The sequence below is a fragment of the Triturus cristatus genome, chromosome 5_2 (assembly GCF_964204655.1).
Source record: "Triturus cristatus chromosome 5_2, aTriCri1.1, whole genome shotgun sequence".
NCBI lineage: Eukaryota > Metazoa > Chordata > Amphibia > Caudata > Salamandridae > Triturus > Triturus cristatus.
Window position 1 is genome coordinate 702,585,866 of NC_140588.1, and position 25,194 is coordinate 702,611,059.

The following is a 25,194-nucleotide window of genomic DNA, read 5'->3' on the forward strand; positions in this document are numbered from 1 at the left end:
CACACCGCATGGCATCACACTGCCCCTCATACACACCATTACTACCACTAGTCGGCTGGCCCAGACACGGCGGGTTCTTCACATCAGCCATGCTTCGGGAATGGACGTCTAGAGACATTGCAGAGGCAGAAATATTGTTTGAAGAGGGACAGCTCCGGTCGTACCGGCAGCTTATGGACAACTATGACCTGCCCCCAGGCCAGTTCCTGCTTCACCGCCAACTCCTCAGCCACTTTCAACCATATTCCGACCCAACATTGGGGGAACCTCCCACACACCCAGTTCTCCACACAATCTTACGAATGGGACTAGGTCGACACCTTATCACATGGCTGTACAAATCGATCAGGGACCTGACACCCCCACTGCTAGTACCCCTACGGGCCATCTGAGAGGAGGAAGCAGGACGACCATTTCATGACAGCGAGTGGGACAGAGCGATAGAATTCCCCAAAAAAGTATCCAGGAACACCTGATTTAAGAACATACAGTTTCACATCCTACATGGGGCCTACCTAACGCCAGCGCGCCTTCAACGCTTCTACCCCGACATTACCTTCCTTTGCCCTCGTTGTCAAGCGGGGGACGCAGCCTTTTCCCACATGTTCTGGACCTGCCCGGGCATTCAGAACTATTGGTCATCTATCCACTCAACGCTTAGAGATCTCACCGGGCTGACCCACTTGACTACCTGGGAGGGTTGCGCGTTGGGTATACTGGGGCGGAGGACGCGACACAAGATACCAATGCGCTTTGTTTTCCTAGCCCACCTACTGGCCAAACGCTGTATAGCCATGCACTGGCGGTCCCCAACAGGTCCTCCGATCGCGGCATGGGTAGGGGCGGTTCTTAAATGGGCTGCAGCTGAGGAGGAAGCAATACGTGAGGAAGAAGCTAAAGGTATCCGCAAAGTCCCAATCTCCCTAGAATGGGTGCTTCTATTGCACCAATTCAGACAATCCAGACCCCGGAGGTCTCGGTCACCGACAAACATACCCCCGACACCACACAACCTCATGCAGTACAGGCTCCCAAGGCAGGGGATCCCCTCCAACGACCCTCTGCACCACCCTTAGATCCATTGGGTTCGCCCTCGCTCACCTGACGTACCAAACGGCCCCCCACAACAGACGGCGCACCCACCCCCTCCTAGGTGAGAGGCAGCTACACTGTCGAGTAGGCAATGGCAGACTCATGGCATAAGCCTGGCCCAATCATTAAGAACCCCATGGCACTTCCCAGTTTGGTTCTCCCCCCAAGTTTTACTTACGGACAAAGACCTGCTACAACACAGGCGGCATCTACACGGAACAAGACGCAAACGTGCTCTCTGTCTTGATGATGGTCTATTCTGCTACTTATGTAACATACTCAACTACACGGAATGTGATGTATGTATGCTTATATTAATAAATGCCAATAAAAAGAATTATCAAAAAAATAAAAAATGGGGGGGAAAGTGCAACAGCGCTAACTGCACAGCCGTCAGCTCCTTCCAATTGGAGGATCTCAAGAGCACTTGTAGTTCCAACCCTGCCCTGAAACTTTCTGTTCTCAAAAGTTGCTTCTGATCCCCTCGAATTACCTTAAGAAAGGGAGGGAAAAAATGAAGATCCCTGCTTAACGTCTCTGCCTGAAATAACCACTGGAGCTTCTTCAAAGTCTGGTTCTGACCAGAAACCAGATGATTGTTCTACTGGAACGAAAGTGCCTAGTGCCTTAAGATATGATGAACTAAGGGATTTTATCGGGCAAAATAAACCTTTTGTCAGGCCTAAACCTTGCTCTTTTAACATATACAAGTCACCCCTAAGACAGGCCTTAAAGACTCATCTGGTGGGGTACATTGTATGTAAAAATCAGGAAATGTGGGTTCAAGTTTATGATGCCTTAGCAGTAAAGAAAACTCAAAGTCGTTTTTGACTGTTGTAAGGCCTATTTCTCTCATTGACTAACAGTGAGTTACCTTAAAACAGTGATAGCTTTGGACTGGGAGCAGACAGATTAACTGTTTACAATCAAATAATTATAATTTAAAACCTCTTATTGTAAAGTCTGATTTTAGACTACTACAAAAGACTTTTAGAAAGTTGGCATTTTCTTGTCTCACTAATTGTGCCTTATGCCAATGTCCTGGGTCACATGACCATGAATGGCTCTGCTGCTGTGGTTTGTGTATTGCTTCCAGACAGTAACACTGGGGGCTAAGATGTGGACATGAAGGTCATCCTGGCAGGATGATTGGGAAGAGCAGTACCTAGTCCCATTTTCCCTTCAAAGGGCTTTGCCTCCGGCACACTCAAAGGAATCGGCCATAGGAATCTTACACCAGCTCTGTCTGCCTTTTTTCACATTGTTCCGCATTCTGTCAATCAATAGTTGTTTTTGGATTTGTCACCCCGAGTGGTACGGGTATGCCCAGACGTGGGTCCCATGCTCTCCATGCCACTGCAGTCAAGCTATCCTGGCTGATGATGACTGATAGCCCGAAGCCGGTCCTAGGATGCTTGTTTCTAGTCCAGGGAGAACCTGGCCTGGCAGTTCGAGCTGAACTGTTCCCATTGGGCGCAGGGTTAAGACTGATACGTATATGGCTGGGTCCAAACTGGAATGGCATGGTGAGCAAAAAACGATGGATTTAGGCCCAGATCTCTGTACTGCAGTGAATGTATGACCTTGTTCTGCATTCTGTCCATGAAAAAGCGTTTGCTTTTGTCACTTCCAGTTTGGAGCCTTGACAGGAGAAGGGAAAGAACCTTTAAGAACCGGATATGGGAGTAGGAGAGGGAATCACCCCACACAAAAGCTAACACCAGGTATAAATACTGGACCACTGAAGCCACTGTTCAGAACAGTCCTGGACCTTTGAAGAGGTGGCCAGTAAACTCAGTTCCAATGGAATTTTGCTGCAGGGCTTGGAGCGCAAAGCTTGGCAAAAACTCCAACAACTGCTGTGTGGCGGAGATTACCCCCCACTCTATATCATGTCACAAACCAATGTCACCCTGTAATGGGACTTTCGACTGCCACAGCGACAGAAATAGACAGACTCACGGCACCAGCATAGAGCCACAGTGTGTGTGCAGTGCACGACGCCAGCGGAGACCAGGTTTGCATCAGCTGGGTCTCTTTCCTCCCTCCCCCTCTCCCAGCGCTCCTTTTAAGACCGCCGCCTCCAGGGATAGCCAGGCACTGGTGCGAGGCGTGCATGACAAACTAAACCTCGTGTCGGTCGGAACCCCACTGAAAGCATCGGAGTGCTTCCACACTCCCCAAACAGACCTTCCAAGATGCTGTTGACGGCCAATCGGGCAATAATAAGGAAGTTCTCCACCTCCAGGCGCTTATCTGTCGGGCGCTTATCTATGTTGAAAAACGAACCTTGCTTTAATTTTGGGGAAAGTGAGTCTATATAATACAAATTGACTGGGTACCCATGACGGTACACATACACTTTAGGTTGTACATTTGCCGTGTCCTTTTGCATGTAATGTTGAAGAGACATACTTTGTTTATAAAGTATGATAATTAAGTCTGCTCTTAAGGTCCTTTTAAACACATAGATCTGTGGCGATTAGGAACCTCCTTGGGGTAAACATATGGCTGCACTACCTTCTGTTTCAAGTCTTTTGACACTTTAGAAGGGGGCTAGTTGTTTGGAAATAAAACCCTCCCGTTTAAGTGAAGCATTTGAAGACTCACGCTTCTCGGCCTTTTGGCTAAGATCAAGTGTAGTATCTGTTCTTATCAGTTTGAAGGCGCAATTTTTGCGCTAGTAAAATTCGATTTGGACAGTGCTACGACTTCGACTTGGAAGTGAATAAATTTGCTTTATGCAAATTTATTCAAATTTTCACGATGGCCCGATGCGCTTTTAATTAAGCCGGAGGAGGGACACCAGAGTGCTGGTGTCTGTTTGTTCATTAGGAACACAAAACAGAACCCCCCCTCCCCCCCCCCAAGGACCTGTGGTCAGCGTTAGAGCTTAGGTAACGTTACGCTCTCTCACTCTCTCTTTCCTGGCGCTTGGGTGGACTAATGCTGGAGGCCTAAAAAACCTCCCAACACCCTTCACAGGCCTGTACAGTACCCAGACCTCTGGCAAGGGGATATATGCTTAGGTGGCAACACCTATAACCCTGCCTTAGCTCTAGGGAGTGACTGAACAGTGTTTCTTTGCACTGCAGACCATTGTGGTCTGCCAGGAGACACCCCAGGTATCCAGGCGGAGGATCCAAGGCAAAAGTGGTAAACCCGGCGGCAACCCCAGAAATTTACCGGCAAGCCCAAAATCCACCCAAAATGGAGGAAATGGACACTGGAACCCCAGTGAACACCCCAGAAGGCATCCCCTCACCGGACGCCCAGAACCCCAGCCACCCGCCCCCTGGGGACAGCAGCACAGGGGCAAGTAAGGACACACCTGCAGAAGCAGGCACCAGCGCTGGGAAGGCTGGTGCCCCAAAGGCCTCAGGGCCCCAGGCCTCAGGGCCAAAAACCCCCGGACCCAAGGCCCCAGGGCCAAAGACAGGTGCACCTGAACACCCCAAAGCTGCTAAACCAGGGACAGAAGGGAAGGGGGAGGCAGGGACCAGGCAAGGGACAGCTCCCAAACCCTTCAATGGGTACAACGTCACCCACCGGCACACCCAGGTCATGCGGTGGGAGCTGACAGACAAGGCAGGGTCCACACTAGACAGACCCACGTTCTTTAGTAAGGTTCTCCAACCAGCAGGGGTCCCAGTGGCCGACGTCCTGAGCTGCCAGGCTTCGCCTCAGGCATGATATTTCTCCTGAGCTTCGTCAACCAGGCTCTCTTCAGGAAGTACTGGGACTTCTTCCAGGCAAAGGAGAAAGAGGCACCCTACAGCAGGTTCACCCTGACGACAGGAGTGACGCCGGAGACCTCAGAGAAGAGGGTGACGGTCGAGATGACCAACCCACACATCCCAGACAAGGACATCGCGTCACTCCTCAGGAGGTACGGCACCATCCAGACGGGACCCACAAAGGTCAGGGATGTCGACGGAGTCTGGAATACGACCTGGCGAGCGACCATCGACCTCCACAAAGATCCTAAAGGGAGGGACGGGTTGAAACACCCACCGGCGACCTTCTACCGAGGCGCAGACGAAGGGAAGATCCGATACCCAGGACAACCTTTCACCTGCAGAAAGTGCGAAGGAGTGGGACACGCCGGCAAAGACTGCCCAAAGATGTTTTGCAGGATCTGTAAGCAGTCTGGACACGAAGCAGGCACATGCAAAGGGATCAGGATCTGCAACCTCTGCAAAGGGGAGGGCCACTCCTACTACCGATGCCCCAAGTCTGACCGGCCAAAGAGTTACGCAGCGGCCGCCGCATGGAACCCGGCCTGGAGACACACCAGACCAAGGGTCTCCCCAGCAGCCAACGCAAGACTGAACACCCTCCTGACAGAAGCCAGAAACGAGGCTGCAAAGACACCGGCAGCACCCAGGAAGGGAGACAAGGATGCCAAGCTCCAGTGAACCCGGTACCCACAGGAGCAGGCACAAAGAACCCAGAGGACCCCAAGGCGAGACCAGCCACAGCGGAGGAATCAGCACCACCGACTGAGACGGCACCGCCCCAGGTGGTCCACCAACCCATGGAAGGCCCCAAGGTCGGAGCACCGCAAGGAACCCCACCAGAGGAAGGCCCAGCAGAAACAACCCCAGCGCCGGAACCAGAGGACAAGGAAGTGGAGACGGAGGGAGGAGACTCTGCAAAGGCAAAAGGGAAAGAAGAGAGGAAGAAGAAGAAGACGACGAAGGGGAAACCCGAAGACAGCAGCAGAGACGAGGACGACCGTCTCCAGGAGTCATGGAGCTAGGTTCGATCCTAGACGCTGTACCAAAAAGCCACTAAAGACTGGGAGGAGGCTAAGGAGCAGAGACGCACCAGCGCCAGAATCCAGATGGCGGCCTCGCATGGAACACCGCAACCCGGATCCAAACCGGAGACACTGGAGGAGGGGACAACACCGAAACCCCCCCCCAGCGAGTTAGCGCCCACAAAAGGAAGCTGCCAACCCGGGAGGACTTCCGTGTCAGCAAGAAGTTGAACACAGCAGGCACCACCGAGGAGGACGACGCCGACGCCGTCATCCTCGTGAGCGACACCAAAAGCAACAATGCAGAGATGGAAGAAGAGGAAGACAAGGAGTTAGTGGAGATCCAATCGGTCCTCCAAGAACTCCACCATCACCTCTCCATGGTGACGTCACCACCGGAAACAGTCCAATGGACCCCGGAAGTAGGAACAGAAGTGTCCATTGAGAGCACCGAGCATGCCCCGGAGGAAAGGGGAGAGCAGAACCAACATGGGGTCCTGGACCCAAGTGAAGCACCCCAGGGCCTTCATCCCCAGTAGGTTCGAAACCAGATACTGACCGATAGCGCGGAGACAATGGCGATATCATTGTTCACCCTAAACGTCAGAAGCATGAAGGATCAGGTCAGGCGGGTCGGCACGTTGCGCTTCCTGGCCACCCAGAACCGAGATATCTTCTTTCTGCAAGAATGCGGGATTCCGTACGCCCAGTCGTACAGCCAGCTCGAACGGCAATGGACGCACGGGCCATCTTTCTGGTCTGGAGGAAACGATTGCAAATCGTCTGGAGTGGCCATTCTAATCAGGGGAAGGCATTTCACCGTGGACAAGGTCACCGAGCAGGTCAACGGCAGAGTGCTGGACGGCTCGTGGGCTAGTGAGCCCGTTAGGCTCATCAACGTCTATGCCCCCCCGGAGAAGAATGAGCGACTCGAGACGTTCAGGGTGCTCAGGATGCAACTCGTGACCTCCAGAACCATTCTGATGGGTGGGGATTTCAACTGGATAGTAGAGCCGGATGGGCGCAGTGGGTCTGGCTCTGCAGGGATGGACGTGACGTCCAGGCTGTTGGTGGAGATGATAGGCGAGGCGTCCCTCCATGATGCCATCGGGTGCATGGGACCGAACGCCAGGAATTTTTCCTGGAGTAGGCCGGACGGATCCGTGCGTTCACGGATCGACTTCCTATTCACCTCCCCAACAGTAAAGCCTGGGCGAAGCTCCATGGTCGCCGTCCACTTCTCTGACCACAGAGCAGTCAGTTTCGAGGGGGAATTTACAGGGAAGTTCCCTGCCGGTCCAGGATAGTGGAAACTGAACTGCTCTATGTTGGAAAACGAGGAGTTAGTGGCGAACCTCAGAACCGCGTACATAGAGTGGAGGGACATGAAGGACCTCTTTCACTCCGCCAGCGAGTGGTGGGAATGGGTGAAGGACAGGTTCCGAAGCTTCTTCCAGGATGCAAGCAGAGCTGCTGCACTGGAAACGAAGAGGACGTTCAGGAAACTGCAGAGCAAGCTGCAGCAACTGTACGGACTCGAGCTTGGGGGATGGGACGTGGGTGACGACTTGGAGGAAACCCGAAAAGAGCTCGCAGAGCACTTTAGGGTGGAATCCAAGAAAATCATCTTCCGGACCAAAACCGAGAACCTAGAGAAAGACGAGAAATGCAACTCGTTCTTCTTCAAGAAACTTCACTTGACCCACACACTGCTGGTTGAGCTTCGGGACTCGGAGGGCAACCTCCAAGGGGAGAAGGAGGAAGTCATGAAAGTCGTTACAGACTTTTACGGCGAACTCTACTCACCAAAGTCGTCAGAGAGAGACCAGGCGGACAGTTTCCTAGGGGGGGATCTCGAAGACACTGGGTCCGGAAGAGATAGAGGGCCTGAACGCGCCCTTCACCCTGGAAGAGCTGCACTTGGCCGCTACAACCTCCAAGAGAGGCAAGACGCCCGGAAACGACGGTCTCCCAGTGGAACTTTATGTCGAACTGTGGGATCTGATCGGACCGGACTTGCTGGACCTCTACGAGGAAGTGGTGGGCAAGGGTAGTATGCCGCAATCCCTGCGTGAGGGTATGATAACACTCTTGTACAAGCAGAAGGAAGAGAGAGAAGACCTCAAGAACTGGAGGCCCATCTCTCTCCTCAATGTGGACTACAAGATTCTCGCAAAGGTGATGGCCAACCGCCTAAAGAAAGTGATAGAGAAGATAGTCCACCCTGACCAGTCCTGTGGGATACCGGGACGGCAGATCGCAGACAGTCTGGCCCTGGTCACGATCGAGTACGTCAGGGGCCGCAAGGTCCCGATGGCCTTGGTCAGCCTGGACCAGGAAAAGGCGTTCGACCGCGTCTCCCATGAGTTCATGGACCGGACACTCAGAGCTCTGGGACTGGGTGACTTCTTCTGTGACGTGGTGAAAACAATGTATAGAGACATCTCCAGCACGGCATTGGTAAATGGCTGGAGAACCGATCCGTTCCCCGTCCTGTCGGGGGTGAGGCAGGGCTGCCCGCTCTCCCCCCTCCTGTTCATCTGTGTGATCGAACTCCTCGCCGAGCGCATTCGGCAGAACAGGAACATCAGAGGAGTGAAGGTACCAGGGAGCGGAGGACGAGGAGAAGTGAAGTGCTCCCTCTACATGGACGACGTCTCCGTATTCTGCGCAGACGGACCATCTGTGAAGGAGCTAGAGAAGACTTGTATCGAGTTTGGGAAGGCGTCTGGAGCAAAGATCAACAGCGCCAAGTCAGAAACCCTGCTCTTCGGACACTGGACCCCGACCCGAGACCCACTGCCATTCCCCATTAAGCAGGACTTCATGAAGATCCTTGGAATCTGGTTCGGCGGAGACGGTGCAGCGGAGAAGTCCTGGGAGGAAAGACTAGCAAAGACTAGGCAGAAGCTGGGACTCTGGAGCCTCCGGAAGCTGATGATCGAAGGGAAGTCTTTGGTCCTGCGGAACGAGACCCTGCCAGTGCTCCAGTATGTCGCTCAAGTATGGCCAGTGCAGACCAGAACAGCAAAGGCCATCACGAGAATGATCTTCTACTTCATCTGGAACTCGAAGATGGACAGAATGAAGAGGGCGGTGATGTTCAAGACCCACGACAAGGGAGGCAAAGGAGTGCCAGACATCGCAACCATCCTGAGAGGGACCTTCGTGTGCCACTGCGTAAGGAACACCCTGAGGTCCAAAGATGAGAGCCACGCCGGCTTTCTGATGGCACGCTTCTTCCTGCTGCCAACGTGGAGGCGCCTTGGATGGGCAGAGTGGGTGAGTGCCGTCCCTCACAACTGGGAGACCCCGTGGTTCTACAAGGAAGCGGAAAAGTTTGTGCGAGAGTATGACTGTGTGGCAGTTCGCCCAGTCATGTGGACTCCAAAACTTCTCCAACGCCTGATACGTGCAAGAGAGATCAGTGAGCCGATCGGCGCCCTCCCCTCAGCCACAGCATACCACGTGTGGGGAAACGTCGCATCCAAGCGCCTGACAAACCAACACAAGGACATTGCCTGGATGGCCATCCAAGGGGGACTTTCCGTGAGAGCCTTCATGCACGCAAGGGGGCTCAACCGATACAAGTCCTGCCCGAGAGGGTGCACCGTGGACGGAACAACATACCATCTCTTCTGGGAGTGCACGTACGCGCAGGACCTGCTGAAGGCCCTAGGCACGGAGCTTAAGGCCTGGATACCTACGACCTGCATCACTGCTGACTCTGTGATGTATGGACTGTTCCCAGGGACACATGCACTAGAAGACTGGTAGTAGGGAAAAAGGAGACATCGATCCTCGCATGCCGCAAGATGATCCACAGCCTCCTGCGAGACTACGCAGCACTGAACAGATCAGATGAGACAGCGACGACGAAACCTGAGGACCCAAAGGGCTCCCTTTGTACCCTTGCACGGTGGGGGGGCCCTGGAAGGCTCAGGCAACGACGGCGAGGACAGCGGACCCAAAGGGGTCCCCAAACCCTTAAATGGGGGGGGGGGGCCCTAGAGAGGCCACTAAACTGTTTTTCTTCTTTTCTTCCCTTCAATCCAGGAACCAGTCTGGCAACGGGAGAGAGGAGAGGGAAGATGAAGACAGGTAGAGTAAATGTAAAAATGTACTGTATGTATTTGACTAACGTGACCTTTTCCCTTCACAGGTCAACGGGATAGCTTGCGCACTTGTTGCCAAGTTTGTTACCAACGACTGACGAGCAAAAAGGGTGTTGTGGAAGGTGACGATTGATGTATCTGAACCAGAAATGACGCCCTGACAAAGAAAAAATTTGAAGACTCACGGGCTCGGACAGCCACAGAGTGGAGCTTCTCATTATTTGTTGGCAGAATGTTTTAGCAGTTGCCCATTATGCGTGCCTGCGTTCGCTGTTTCCTGAGTGTTTGTTCCTTTTTGCGTTCTTGGCAGACAGGTCTGGGGAAGAGAGAGAGCTCAGAAGGTTAATGCAATTGCTGAAAATGCATGTGCCAATTTGGAAGACATAGGGCCCAGAGTGGATTTACTACCGAATCGTAGTCTAATCCTGTCGATAAAATAAGTGCTATTTATTACAGCGATTTAAGACATTGTGCACAGCGTTTTTAAGCTGAAAGCCCAATACCAGAATAGATTATTTTATAGTTCATTTCCACCAACGTAGCAACGATGAATACACAGAATGTGGTTTGCCTCTTGGCAGTGCTCGTTTGGCGAGGAGTTGGGAAACGCAGACCCTTCACATGGCTTTGCAGAACATGGAAGACTTGGTCTTAATTGGCATTCCTAGAGGGAGAGAACAGAAAATTAGAAACCTTGTAGTGAGAAGTTGGGGCGCCCCCTCCAAAAATGGTTGTCACTCATTTCAGAACAGTCAATCTGTGGCTCCATCCCAAATATGTGTGGGGTGACGAGAAATTGGAGAGCAATAACTTATTTGCAGGCAGGACACTGTGTACAAACTGAACACAAACACAAATAATAGATCAACCCACTGAGGTGTATGCTTGCAGTGATCTAGTTAAACATTCCTCTGTAATAAGCATTTGGTTGACAGGCTCAATGTGGCGGCCTTTCTTTTACATTTGCATAAGCAGACGTGGCTCACATTCCATAAAGCTCAGAATATCAACAGGGCTGCTCCCTTTCGAATGCAAATACACAAATGCGATCATGCATACCTTTTCAATCTATGAGGTGGCTGGAGATGTGCGGTGCTGACTTGCTACATCTCTGACAGGCTGGGTTAAGGGACTAAGTCAACCCTGTTTACGTGTTGCACTGCCTCTGACAACAATGTGGAAAAGTTGCTGCCAATCCATGGGCTTGCCGTGACCTTCAGATTTCTTCTCAGTGACAACACATTCCCCTTAAGTCTCTCTAGAGATCAATTAAGAATTTTACTTTAGGTCTCCAACATCATACAAAATCTAGGGGTGGGAGGAACTCCATGGAATCTCACAGAGTTTTTATGTAACTCGGTGGATATACGCGGAGTCAAACTCTCCGAGTTTTGCCTACCCCTAGACATGGAAGGTACAGAGGAAGGAATACCCTGCTCCCTGAAGGACTACCTTGCTGCCTGGAAAGGAAGACTGGTCCTGCTTGCCTTCATCCGAGCTAACCAGAGTGATTGCAAGGGTCAGTTGGCCCTTCTTCTGTGTCAGTTACAGGAACACAATACGCTTCAGAGGTCTCCCTGCAACTGGCTAACTGACCTGCTGACGTGACCTCCCACTGAATCTGCCAGAGTCCTGCTACTGACGTCATGATCCCCTAAGAAGAGCCCTCCAGGTCTTAGCCACTTGGAGGGCATCAGATGGTACTCCTCACTGCCTGACTATGGGTTCCATCAAATACAATGCAGCACAAAACAGGACCACACACCGAGGCCATGGAAGCTCCTGATCAGCAGCCTCAGCAGAACCGGTCCAGTGTAACCCACTGGAATTCACATCACAAGCCTAATTTGGTGACTTCTTCAGAACTGACACAGCGCAAGGCACCTCGATGCAGAGCCTTGGATCGCAACACCACGGAGACGCTGATCTGAACAGACGACGAGCAATGTGAAGTCTCGGATCAAGGACATATGGTACATAGCCTGGCCCTTGTACCCATCCCGCACTTAATTGTGGTCGGCCTGAACTTGTGACCAGTGAGACCAGACCACAGTCGACGCTTTGAGTTGGTAATTTTTTTACCAAAAATGTAGAATTCAATATCTCCAGTTCTACTGATTGGATTTTTTTTCCCATTCTGGCATCATTTTAAACATTATTATTCTAATTTTCGAAATTGGTTAGGGATTTTTCTTTTACTTCATTATGGTTTATATATTGCATAAAAACTGTACAGATTGTCTCTAAATTAAGCCTGAAGGATTTGAACCGAGCTACCAGGGAATTAAGCACATGTTAATTTAGTGCTTTTTGTGGTTCACCCCGACAAGGATTGCAGTTGTTGCCCGAGTGGTGCTTCCACCCACCTCAGCCACTGACCCAATTTCTTACAGCAGCACATGCCCTTTGTACTACTGCCGTGCCCTTATCTACACTACCTGATGGGTCAGCATCCTCAGAAATGTACATACCCTCAGAGGACAACATCCGCCCACCCCCAGTCAATAAATCTAATTTCACCACAGGTGGAAATTCATTTGACAATTTATGGAAGAGGAGAGGTTTGGAGAGAAATCTCAGATCTCGGTTTCTCAACATTCCTCCATTCATGATCTTTCTATTTGCAGAATGGAGTGGTAGATAGGCTCCCTTTTTTGGTATCAACAAAAAAAGTCTGCTTGCAGGCTCGCAGGTTAATTGCAAAGAAAGACTGTGCCGCATCATTTGTTGTAGTGTATCCATAGTTAATTTATCTCTGACTCTAATTGGATGAGGCTCCTAATAGCGTCTCATAGAAGAAGCCAAGCCCCAACCCCCATTATGTTAAGTGATCAGCACTGGAATGATAGCCCCACACTCAACCTTAAATAAACCGGATTGCTAACTTCTTCCTGATTGAAGCGTTGCCTGAGGGCCAGGTCCCACGCTCCTTGTGAAGTCTTGTGTGACCCTTGAATAGAAATGAAAACTGCAGTTCGGTTTGCCAACACAAAGGAAAGGGAGTGGCTGATGGCCGAGTGAAACAATTGCATTCCGCAGGAATGGTGAAGCAGGTCCAAGAACAATGCCTCACTGCAGGATCCTGATGAAAGCTAGAGCAGGTCGTCAGAGGGAAGATACATAGAACTGACCTCGCGATAGTCAAATTCAAAATTAATATTAAATAACTTACCTGTATCATACTGCTTTTAACAGGAAACTATCTGCATCACAGAAATGGAATAAGAAAAAAAAAAACAGAAGTGAAGATGGATGCCGGTCTTCCAAAACATACCCTCCAGATAGGAAGAGAAAGTGAACCATCTTGAGTTCTTTTGTTTTTAGCTTAGATCAGAAAACCATTCACGTATCGGAAATGACACCTCTCAGCCAGTAAGGACGGAGAGGAGCAAGACGAACAAGGAGGTTTTGCATACAGCTTTGTGGCTTGTGGCCCACCAGCAATTGACCAGTGTCAGTCTAGCGTATTGTGTCGTCCACCCAACTCTCCATCAAGGTTCATCAAATTCTACTCCTGGGCTGGTAAGTGCAAGGTATATAAAAGCACTTGGTTGTTAATAAAGCAGCTGTGTTCAAAGTACAGAGAAGCACAAGCTGCATAGTTTCCGCACAAGAAATGGATGCCCTTCGATAGGTGCACGAATAGATGATGCTCTTTTTGATTAATTATTCTGGGCTACCTCCCTGGCACAGAGAAGTATTGCAAAAAAGAAGATCGCACTTACACGAAGGAGGCAGGATATGGTCACGTACAAAAGCTTATCTTCTTTGTTCAGATACAGTAAATTATGCAGGAAAATGTGTGCTCCATCAGAAGCAGCGGTTTCCTCAGCAATTGATTCTGCCTTTCTCCCACCACCCAGTAGGCATCATCACATTCTACTGCTGGGCAAGGAAGAGCCAGCCTTGCAGGAATCAAAGATACAACACATGGGTTACAGATCAGCTACTGGTAGTCTCTGCCACATTAAATAGGGCCTGCTCCCTTTTCTAAAGGCCAATTCCTACTTTGACCACAACGGAAACAATATCTGCTTAATAGCTGAAACAATGCTATACTATCTTTCTTCTACATGGAGGTCCCTACGAATATATGCTCTTTAAACAAGGAGTTAACATGTATTCCTCACGGGCATGCATTGCCGAAATTCTATTAAAATCTTAATTTACAAGTTGTAATCAGGTAGGTGTGGAAGCTGGTCTCACACCAAGACTAATTAAACGAAAATAAAACTCTCTACTTGCAGTTTATCTTTTCACTCTTTAGCACAGGTTCAAAATTAACTTTTGGTTAATCAGCACAAAGCAAATCAACGGGAGTTACTTTCCTGTGTAAATTAAATGTTACAAACAATCTTTGCGGCATTAAGTGTGTTTTTCTAATGTCCGTTTTGCTGTAATGAGGAAATCTCGATTTTGACCGTTTGTCTGTGGTAAGAAGTGTGTTTATTAGAACAACTGTTCTAAATTAGGATTGTGTGAAATAACACAACATTTCTGAAAAATGATGTGTAAGTAAGATGCAAAACAGGCATTTGACAAAATATTTTGGTTCGTAATGTGTACATTTTGGACATGGAAGCATTTGATGCTAAAAAAAAATAGCACACAGAACACAAGCCCAGCAAACAACAGCAGCTTGTGTTCTGGCCGTTCACACTGGTCCCATGCTCCTACGCTAAACTGTGGAGGGTTATTGGGGGAAGGGGGCATAGGCTGAGGGGCCTCACGATTGGCCTGAGGGCGTGGGTGGGGTTTCTTCCCTGTTGCCTTAGGCCTCTGAAAATTAATTTTAGGTGCCATTTTAGCTTTGGGAATTACGCCTAGGCTGACATCGACACTCCTTACGATCTTTTTTTTGTGTATTACTCTGGTGTGTGGCAAGTTAGTTAGATATTTGGGGGAGTGAGTAATGGCGATGGAGGATAGCATTCTCCAGGTCCTGCAAGTGCTGATGCAGGCAGATGGGCCCTGGGTGGAGTCCTGAAGCGGGTGGCGGTGTGACTGCGGCTGTGCTGGCCTGCTCTTCACCGTCTCGCATGATGCTTTGGAACGGGGTAAGTGAGGGGCAGGTCGCGGGCAGCGCGGCGGGCCAGCAGTCGGGGTTTGAGATGCCCCGCCACGCTGCGGGGAACAGGATTTACCGCGGCCCATAGTGCGAGAGGCGCTCAGGGTGCCTCGAGTGCTTCTGTGCGGGTCAGGCCAGTGGGGAGGGCCGGGGTTAGAGGAGCACGGGCTGCAGCAACCGTAAGCTCTGGGCAGAATGTAAATAAAGTACCTGGATTGTGGAGGGTCCCAGGGGGAACAACTGCTGCCAGGAATGGAAGTGGTTTAGATGCTGTCAGGTGCAGTGTTTATGTAGATGGAGGAGCAACCCAAGAGAGGGACGACGCCTCTCGGACATGGTGTCCCAGGGCCACGTGGTGTCAGGGGGCTGGGCTAACGTTACACTGGGCCTGCCCGTGGACTTGTCCAGTCTGCACAGGCAGGCCCTGCATTATGAGGAAGGGTGGGAGGGGGAAGTGTAAGCAGAGGGAGAAGGAACTTGCAGAGCACGAGGTGCTGGATTACGGTTGGAAGGGCATGTACATAGGAGAATGGCGGTGGAATCCCTGCACAAGAGGAGGCTGGGAGCTGCGAGGAGTCCTGTACATATTGTTTTGCCAGGAAGGCCAGGCAATTATAGGGAGTTGGTACTGCCAAGGGGCAGGGATAACATTCAGGTGGCGCCAGGGGCAGCTGAGTTACTTTCGTTACCAGGGAATGAGGGATTAACGGGGTCGCAGGGCAGTGAGGGACTTTCTTTGCCCTCAACGCCTGCTGTGCCTTCATTGGTCTGGTTAGGGCAGGAGGTTTTTCAAGATGGCGGTCCTGGTACGTGGGTATGGTGCTACTAAAGGCCATCAGTTATTATGGGACAGGATGCGCAGGGACAGTTTAGCATTAGCCTGGGGTTTGAGGCAAGGTCAGCGATGACAGAGGTGCCGCTGACCCTGCCAGGGTCTGGTGCGGCCTGGCAACCCTGGCCCAAAGTCATAGGGTGCGTCAGTGTGGTCGGTTCTGGGATGGAGGTGGACAAATCATTGGAACAGCAAGGATTGGGCCATGCAGGAGTTTGACCCATCACAACATTTGTATGACGCACAGTTTGGTGATGGTGGTGATGGTGAGATTCCTGGGACAGGTGCGGATAGTGGAGTTCTATACATGGAGCCTGATTGGGAGCCGGATTACATGGATGAGTTGGAAGAGGGTGAAACTTTGGATGAGGTTGGAAGTAAGTCTGCGTGGTGGGCTACACATCAAGATGTGCAAGAGGGGCAGGGCGGAAATAATATGAAGGGGAGTGTTTTACAACCCGTTGCAGGTACATCAGCGCAGGCGGCATCCAGTCAAAATGGGAGAACAGAGTGGCAGCAGGATAGACGGCTTTGGTGCGGGCCCAAACTTTGAGCCAGGTAAGGCTAGTGCGTTGAGCACTGCAGTGAAGGTGCAGGCTGTGGAGTTCGAAGTGCAGGCACAAGGGTAGTCGGCCCTTAGTTTGTTAAAAGGTAGGTACGTGCAGAACCAAGTGACACGTACTGAAGAAACGAGTGGTACCAGGCCGATTTTGGGGGGAGAGAGTGGGAAGCTACAGGAGGCTGGGGTAACTCTGCCAGGAGGGGAGGACACAAGCGTGGGGGAGAAGAAAGTAAGCAGTGGAAGAGCAAGAAACTGCCATACATGTGGATTACGAAACCCTTAGGGTTGATTTAATGTCAGCCACTAAAGAGCGCATCTGGAAAGGAGAGTATGTGGAGATCTTTAAGCTGCTACATAGGGAGAAAAAAGGGTCCAAAGAAGAAGAGTACGAGTTGTCCCGCAGATCCAGGGTTCCAGTTAATATAGGGAAATGGACAGCATCTTTTCTCATATATGCAAGTGTTTCTTTTGAAAAGTACCCTGACAGGTGAGTAGCATTGTTTAAGTATCCTGAAGTAGTGTGCAAGGCGCAGGTCAAGTTCGGGTGGGGAGGGTACGGGGGTGGGGGGTTCCTGGGTGTGTTACGATGAGAAATTCTAGGCTCATCTCCCAGATGAGGAGGATGTCGTGTGGAGACAGCTGGATAATGAATTGTTTTTACAGACTATGATGCCTACAGGCCTGCCACATCAACTTTTATGGCGAGCAGCTGGCTGGTCATTTACAAGCCCTTTCGATGGTGCTTCGCCCCAGCAGGGGTGGGTGCTGGTCTTACAACAGGGAGCAATGTTTGCGGGACTGCTGCAAATATTGCGACAAATGCTCTAAGTGCGGGAGAAAGCACATGCTTACACAATGCGGCCCCCGGGGGGGTGGGGGGGAGCCGCATTCAGACAATAGATTTCCAATGGAGGTCAGTTGGCTGGTTCCAATGATTGCGGCAGGCTAAGAGGTGGTCATAACCACATGGGAAAAGGCACGTATGCCAGTTAAGATGAATAGGTTGCGCTTTTGCTTGGTTTTGTTGGACGCGGCACACGAAAAACAGTCGTAGTTAACAGGTTTTCATTTATGTTATGGTGACCCCAAGATGCACCAGTGGGCAGATAATTTGAAGTCGGTGAAGGGTCAGGAGGAGTTGGTTTGGAACAAGCTGAGGAGTGAAGTAAGGGAAGGCAGGCCCATTCCATGATTGGCCTCTACAAAATTGTAGGGTTTCACCGATTGGAGTGGTACACAAGAAGGAGCAGGGAGTTTTGGTTGATCCATCATCTTTCCTGGCCAAAGGGTTTGTCTGTGAATGATTACATTCCTGAGGAGTGTAGTACGGTGCACTATGCATCAGTGGACACGGCAGTGCAGATGGTGAATTCAATAGGACAGGGAGCTTCGATGGCATAATGTGACCTGAAATCGGCTTTTTGCATACTACCAGTTCACCCTGAGGACTAGGAGTTATTGGGCATACAGTCTAGTCTGGAGGACAGTTTTCTGTGGATAAGGCATTAACCATGGGTTATTCTGTATCGTGTTCCTTGTTTGAGGTTTTTAGTATCTTTTTGCAGAAGATTTTTTTTCACACATGGCAGGTAAGGAGATCATGAACCATTATTTGGGCGATTTTTTCATTGTAGGAGCGCTACAGTCCAGGGAATGTGAGGAAAGTTTGTGTTTGTTTCAAGATTTGATGAAGGATGTGGGTGTCCCTTTGGCGCCAAAGAAGACGGTCGGGGCAGTGCAGGTGCTTACGTTTTTGGGCATCAAGTTGGATTAGTCAGGATGGAGATGAGACTGCAGGAGGACAAGAAGCAGCGTTGTACTGAGCTGCTGGACCAGATATTGGTCAAAGCCAAGGTTCAGGTGAAGGACATACAGGCTCTGCATTGTCATTTGAATTTCGCCTGCAGGGCTGTACAGGCAGGTAGGAAGTTTCGCAAGAGACTGGGATGGACTTTGGCTGGCACATCCCTCCCACACACAGGATACACTTCAAAGCAGGAGTAAAAGAGGATTTGAAACTTTGGAGTCATTTCTCAGCTAATGCAATGGTATCCGCATGGCAGGAGTAGAGGAGCAGATGGAATGGTCCGTCGAGCTGTTCTCAGATGCAGTGAGTGGACATGGTTTCGGAATATTTTGGCAGGTCAGGTGGAGGAATGGCAAGAAGCAAGGAAGCTAGGGGGAGGAGCAATGCATTTTAAAGAAAATTCCCACTGGTGGTTGCAGTTTGTTTGTGGGGGCACCAGTTTGTAAACAAGACGGTTCTTTTCAATGTGGATAAAATGGCACTAGTGAGCATCGTGAATAGTCAGTATGCGCGGGATCCGAGAGTATGGCAACTGCTACATGGTTTTGTTTTGCAAGGTTTGCTTGAAAATATTTTGTACAAAGCGTGTCATACTGCTGGAGTCAACAATTAGACTGATAATGCTCTTAATTGTTTTCAGTGGACGAGATTCAGTGGGCTTGCACCAAGGCCTGATGCGACAAAGACCGTGATGTCAGCTCATTTGTCGTCTGTGGGAGAGAGTGGGTGATACAGCTGATCCTCGGGTCATTATCGGAGTCTACCCATCAGGCACATGGGCTGGCATGGGAGCAGTTTGTGAAAGTTAGGGGCGGTTAGACAGAGCTGCTCAGATGGAGGTCAAGCTTGCTGAAAGGATGTGGTAAATTTCATTATGTATCGGACTGACAAAGGTCTGTCAGCCGTGACCATAGCAGGTAAGTTGGCAGGAGTGTCTTTTTACGGGAAACTATGATGGGGCTATTAACCGGTCGGCTGGGAAAAATGGGAGAGAGTATTCTGGAAGGTTGGTCTGGGTGTGGCGGCTCATTACACGGACCATATTGAGGCAGCCGATTGCTATGCTGCCGAGCGTGTCCATGGATGACGGTGAGGCCTTGCAATTATGGTTTCGCAGTTTTTTCAAGCATTCAGGGTTACGCAAGTCGTCCACTCGAAGAGGCAAACGGGGATTCAGTGGCAAGATGTCAGGACACTTGCTAGGGCAGTTCAGGTGTGGATTCACAAATCAAAAACTAGGGGTGGATCCTCCATTATAGCATAGGAGGGTCTCCACACTAAAATGCCTTCAAAGACAAAACATAAAATGGTAATGAAGTTAATTCATTACCATTTTATATTTCGTCACCCCTATCCCGAAATGAGTGTCAGGATGGGGTGGGGCAGCAGGGTGGAGTGTTGGGCAAAGGGCTGCGTGTGCACTCTTTAAAGTATGTATGTCCTTTTGGTCGGCCATCTTGTGACCGCCAACCACTCATGCACACTTTAAACCTCTCAACACAGCTGTCTTAAGAAGAGGACTTGAGCGAGGAGAATGGTTGGGCATGGTAAGTAACTTTTTATTCTATTTATTTAATGTAATCCTCCCCTCCCCCCAATCGCAGTAGTTGCCAGCAGCCACTTTAAAAAACGGACCAGTCAGGCAGGGGCAGTTGCGCTACCAAGAGAGCGTATCCGGATGTGAAGGTCTGTCCCCGAGAATGGTGGCTAAATTTGTGATGGCAACGGGTGGGGCGGGAAACAGCTAGTTTTTTCAGCATGGTAAATGGTCTGTTTTTTTCAGCGTCGCAAGTACTGGGGGTTCTGCGGAGTGCAATGGGGTTTTGGAGGCAGGATTTTGGGACCCATTCATTTAGAATTGGCATGACGCTAGAGGCAGAACGCAGGGGTTCAATCGATGCGGAGATTCGGCATGTAGGATGTTGGCGCTCTAATTGCTAGCAGCAATATTTGAGTCTGGGCTTTTCATGATTTGCACTAACATAACTCCTTTTCTCCTAGGTTGCCATGCGGGCCCTGGGAGAGGGCATATTGAGGTTTGGATCTGTGGAAACTCTTTCATAAAGTGGGCAACGAGGCATTCTGACAGCAGGAGAGGAGGCCACCAATTGGGACTGCCCGATATGGTGGTGCAGCTAAAATGGTTTGGCAAAGGAGGAGTGAGGTGGCATGAACTGTTACATATGCTAAATTCTCTGGTAAAGGGCTGCCCCAGCCCGGATGTCTTGCTGTTGCACATAGGAGAAAATTATCGGATCAAGTTAATGGGGTTGTCTTTGGTCAAGAGTATGAAGCAGGACTTGTTGGAAATCAAGTGTTTTTGATCTGTTACAACTGTGGTTGATGCCGAGAAGAGTTTGGTGGGGGTAACAAAACCAGGGGCAATCGACAGGGCACATTGGAAGGGTAACCGAGAGCAGCTGAAGTTTTGCAAGGTGGAATGTTTGATGTTTCTCAAACGCACTGATATCAAATATGAATCACAAGAGTATTTTCTAGACGATGGGGTACACCTCTCCATTTTTGGGGTAGAGTTTTATTTGAAAGAAGTACGTAGCATTTTTGGTGGAAATGTTGCATTTGCCAGTGGGAATGGAAGTGCAACTTGTGGGGGGTGAGGGGGAAATGAAAAACTCAAGTGTGTTTCTGGTGGCAGGTTGGTACACAACTTTAAAAGTTATTGTAGAAATGTTTGAGCATGGTGAAACCTAGTTGAAGTTGCAAGGGGGGAGGGGGGAGTTGATGAATGGAATGAGATGGCAACAGGGCTGTATGCACGAGGTTTGTATGTGGGGATTTTGAGTGAGGAGAGCTGTGAATGGAATTTGGTTGTTTTGTGGGCAAGGGTTGCTTGGGGAGGGGGGAGGAGGATGTTGGTTAGTTATTAAGTTGTATAGTGAGGCCACATTGATTTAGTATGCAAGGCGGAGAGCCATGGTTTGTGGGTTTAAAGCTTGTGCACCGGTTTCATTAAAGTGGCCTTATGCACACTATCATATAGTCAGTCGTTCTTGGAGACCCCATACCGCCGATGCAGTGAACAGCACATAATTATGGCATTTGACATTATAGCGTAATTTTGGGAACTTATTATAAAAGTGTAATGTGAAATTACCTAAATTATGCAAGATTATGTAAGCATAATGGAAATTTCACCTGGGACTACTCTATATAGTGTGTTATTGTGCCACATTTATTCCCACCTCCATCTCCATAACATAAATGAATATACACATATCAAATATGAACTTAACTATCTGGTAAGAGGAACCATCCATTTGTGGGACCAACGACTGATGACTTTCTGGCATTTCATGTTGATCAAATTATTAGCAATGGTTTCCACTAAGCATGGTCACACTTGGACTAAACCCATCTCATTGTCTGGTTTGAGTCAAGAGAAAATAACTTCAGCACAAAGGACCACTCAGGGAGGTATACAAGAAGAAGAGTCAATGCCCACCTCACAGCAACTTTGATCAAAGACAACCAGATAACGGCAATAACTGAAGTTGCCAAGGGTGAGGTGTTGGAAGGGCTCACTTAGGAACCGCTGTTGGAGAAACAGCTACTTATCATCTTCTCCAGAGAAGAGAGGGAGGAGTGACTTTTCTCTCCAATATAACCCCTGAATCTGCCACCCGCGTCAACTCCTCTCCTTTCCTCACCACTATTCACTGGTGTCTGTACTACCTAATACTTTACTTTGCTATCAAACTCTAAGCTCTAGTTGAACTGCTTAAAATATTAGCACAATGCATTACTATTTATTTATTTAACGGAGTTTTATATGGCGCGAACTTGACTCGAATCGGGTAGCAGAGCACTTTACATAGCACCAGTTGCATTACAGGAGGACACATTCATTTTTGGAATACAGGTTTTCTTTAAAAAGCGCTGTACCATACTACCTACTTTTTTCAGATAACTCAATATGGGGGAGATGCTGTGGTTGACAATAGCCTTGAAAGTTTGAAATCGGGCTTTAATAGTATTTGCCCACTCCCGACTATGGTTGGTAGCAACTTTTTTGCTGTCATCACAGCTTTTTAGAGGACATCTTGTGTTTTGTCAACTTTTCTTGGTACCTTTGTTAGGGAAATTCTGCTACAGAGTCTCCTCACATCTGCTTGTACCCGCCTATACTCTTCACTAAACTACATCTAGGATTTGAATATTCTGTTCTTCTGCGAGAATTGTAGAGGTGAAAATGTTCCACAAAACTGGTCAGCATGTTATGAAACTATTCTGCTATCTGTACAATGTTCTTTATCTCACCATAGTGTACTGTACACACTCCTTGTCAGTGAGCCTAAATACTATGATGGCATCCCCCACCCAACTTCAAACTGTTCAAAACTCTTTTCTTCTACATACCCTATGATCCTGCCCTACAGTGGAGGGCTATAGGAAGAGGTCAGTGGAGAGCTAGAGGCGGCGATGGGAGTGTACATCCCGAGAACGCTCCACTTGGTCATTCTGGGAATCCCCAATGAGGTCGACCTCCAGAATGCAAGAGACGCTATTTTGCATGCTGGACTTTATGGTGGCAAATCAGGATATGGCGTAGAGGTGGGGCAAAGCTCAAAGTCCAACAAAAATATGTGGCGAGAAGTTATGTACAGAGGTATGGAGGCAGAAAGGGTGGTGTACGAATAGATACCGACTCATTAAACCATATATACACTGATTCACAGGATTATATTTTGCATACGATTTTCTCACATACAACCACTTCTGACAGCGTTTTTTGTCTACAAAACACCCATCAAGGACCCCCTACATTCAAATGTGCTAAATTGACTAAGCCCAATCAAGTATTTACACCAAAACGTTGGGGTTTCCATTTCCAAATAGGCTGGAAAAACAGGTGAACATAATACAAGATCGTTTGCAAATTCTTGTAATTTAGTATTACTATTTGGAACATGATCATTGATGTAGCAAAGTCTTCAATATTTTTACGCATTTTATTACCATCGAACATCCTGGACAAAACGTCAGCCCGTCTTGTTTATAATGCCTATTGAGGTCTTCCAAAACCAGTCTAGAGAAGATGTTCATTTTCACCTCGTCAATCAAAACAAACCCTTCCCTCTGTTGTCAAAGGCATACTTCATGCAGATTGGATGCCGAGCTCTCTTCTCTGCACTTTCACAGGAGTAGCTTTCTGCAGGAAAGGGTCTGCCCAACAAGACTTCTTCAATGGCATCCATGAAGGATTTGCAGTGTTGCAACTAAGGCGGTGGCCCTAATACCATAATGGGGGCCAATTTAGAAGAATAAGCTTTAAACAACTGGTAGGACAATTGGGTGTAAAAACGCGTCCGAGTACTGGCAACAACTAAAATGCTCCTTTTCTCATTGCAACACGAGTCCCAGTTTAATTTGATCTTTATGACAAACTTACGTGCTTAGCGTTCTTAGCTCTTGGCAACTGGTAACTGCTCAAATACCAAGCTTCTGTGTCAGTCTTGTTAGTTGACTTTCCAAAACACACACCCCATCTCTTTGACAGATTTACAACAAGGGAATTTAGCCAAACCTGGGCGCAGATCGCATGTAATTGTGATTTTAAACCAACTGGTGTGGCTCAGTATCAATGGGTCACCTACATGATCTAAACCTAGTTCCACACATCTGGAGGGAGCGGTAGTAGAGGTTCTACTGCGCAGTAACTCGCTTGCAAGTTAAAAATATATAGATTAAATAAAAAGGGACATGCACACACCCTTGCCCTACCCGTTTATCAAAGTCCACACTTACTGCGCTGGCCTCATTTCTCACTAATAATAACGAAGAATTCCAGTGGCTAAAATACAGCAGCGTGTTTCACAAGGCAACAACCAATATTATTAAAAGCCATTGAGTTGGCTACAAATGCACAGTACAGTGGGACCGTCATGGGCATTGCTTAGTCTGTGAGATTCGGGGAGTATGTATCTCATATTTGTAACTAAGACAAGCATTGGCAGAGCCAATAGCTCTGGCTTTAAAGGAATGTTGTATCATAATGTGAAACATTAAAAGTAAATAGCATGGAAATTAATATGCATTTACGTGGAAGCAAAGAAATGTAGAGTAATACTGGTGTAAGTTAAAAGGTCAGATGACAGTTACAGTGTCAAGCCAGGCTTAAAAATCCATGTAGGATAATGACAGCCTACCTCCCATCTCTGCTGCTGCCAGAGAAAGACAAACCGCATAAATTAGCTAGTTATCTAAGACAATTTTACAGCAATACATTGTTAGTTGTGTGCCCCTGAAAATTCAAGCTCAGTCAGCTGCATCAATAATCTAAATGATCACAGCTGTGCGGATAGCAAGCACTTTTTTGTGGAAGCACACAACTTCTGCCCAATCAAAAAAGATACTCCTGGCTCCCAACATGTGGGCGTAGCCAAATCCCCTCTATAGTGGTGCTCACAAACTGGTCTGGTGACAGCTGTGATGTCAAGCCAGAGCATAAAAAAACCAGTGGGCTGCAGGGTGGAGTGGTGAAATGACCATGGTTCAGGAATGGCTATTTCCATGAGGAAAAAGGTCAGTACTGATTTGCATAAAGTAGACCTCTGTCTGGAGTGGCACACTGGGAGAAAAATGATGGTTTGGGATGCTACCTTGAGCGACCGCCACTGGTTAGACTATTTGCATGAATTCATTTCATCACCTTTTGTGTGTTTGGTTGCCAGTAGGATGCCTGGGAGACTAGCACTGCTCTCCAAGTCTACTACTGCCAATGTTTATGAATTCCAAAAAGTATTAAATTGGCACCCATTCTAGGAGTACTTCTATGGGTGTAGATTCATGTCTTTATCGTAAACCAGTCTATCTATCGAATGTCTTTGGAGCATGTGCTGAAACAGGCTAGTACACTATTGAGAAGCAAAGTCCTTGATGACTCTTTGCTAGTAACAGAACTAAAGTATCTTTTTTTTTTTAAACATATTTATTTT

The 25,194-nt window shown here is 48.8% G+C and overlaps 1 protein-coding gene and 1 pseudogene across 1 annotated transcript in view; one reads left to right on the forward strand and one right to left on the reverse strand.

The window, feature by feature from the left end:
- SYTL4 (synaptotagmin like 4) overlaps positions 1–25,194 on the reverse strand; it is a 559,448-nt gene that overhangs the window by 504,719 nt on the left and 29,535 nt on the right. The gene's annotated exons all lie outside the window — the stretch shown is intronic.
- Positions 3,700–3,855, forward strand: LOC146829154 (U2 spliceosomal RNA; annotated as a pseudogene).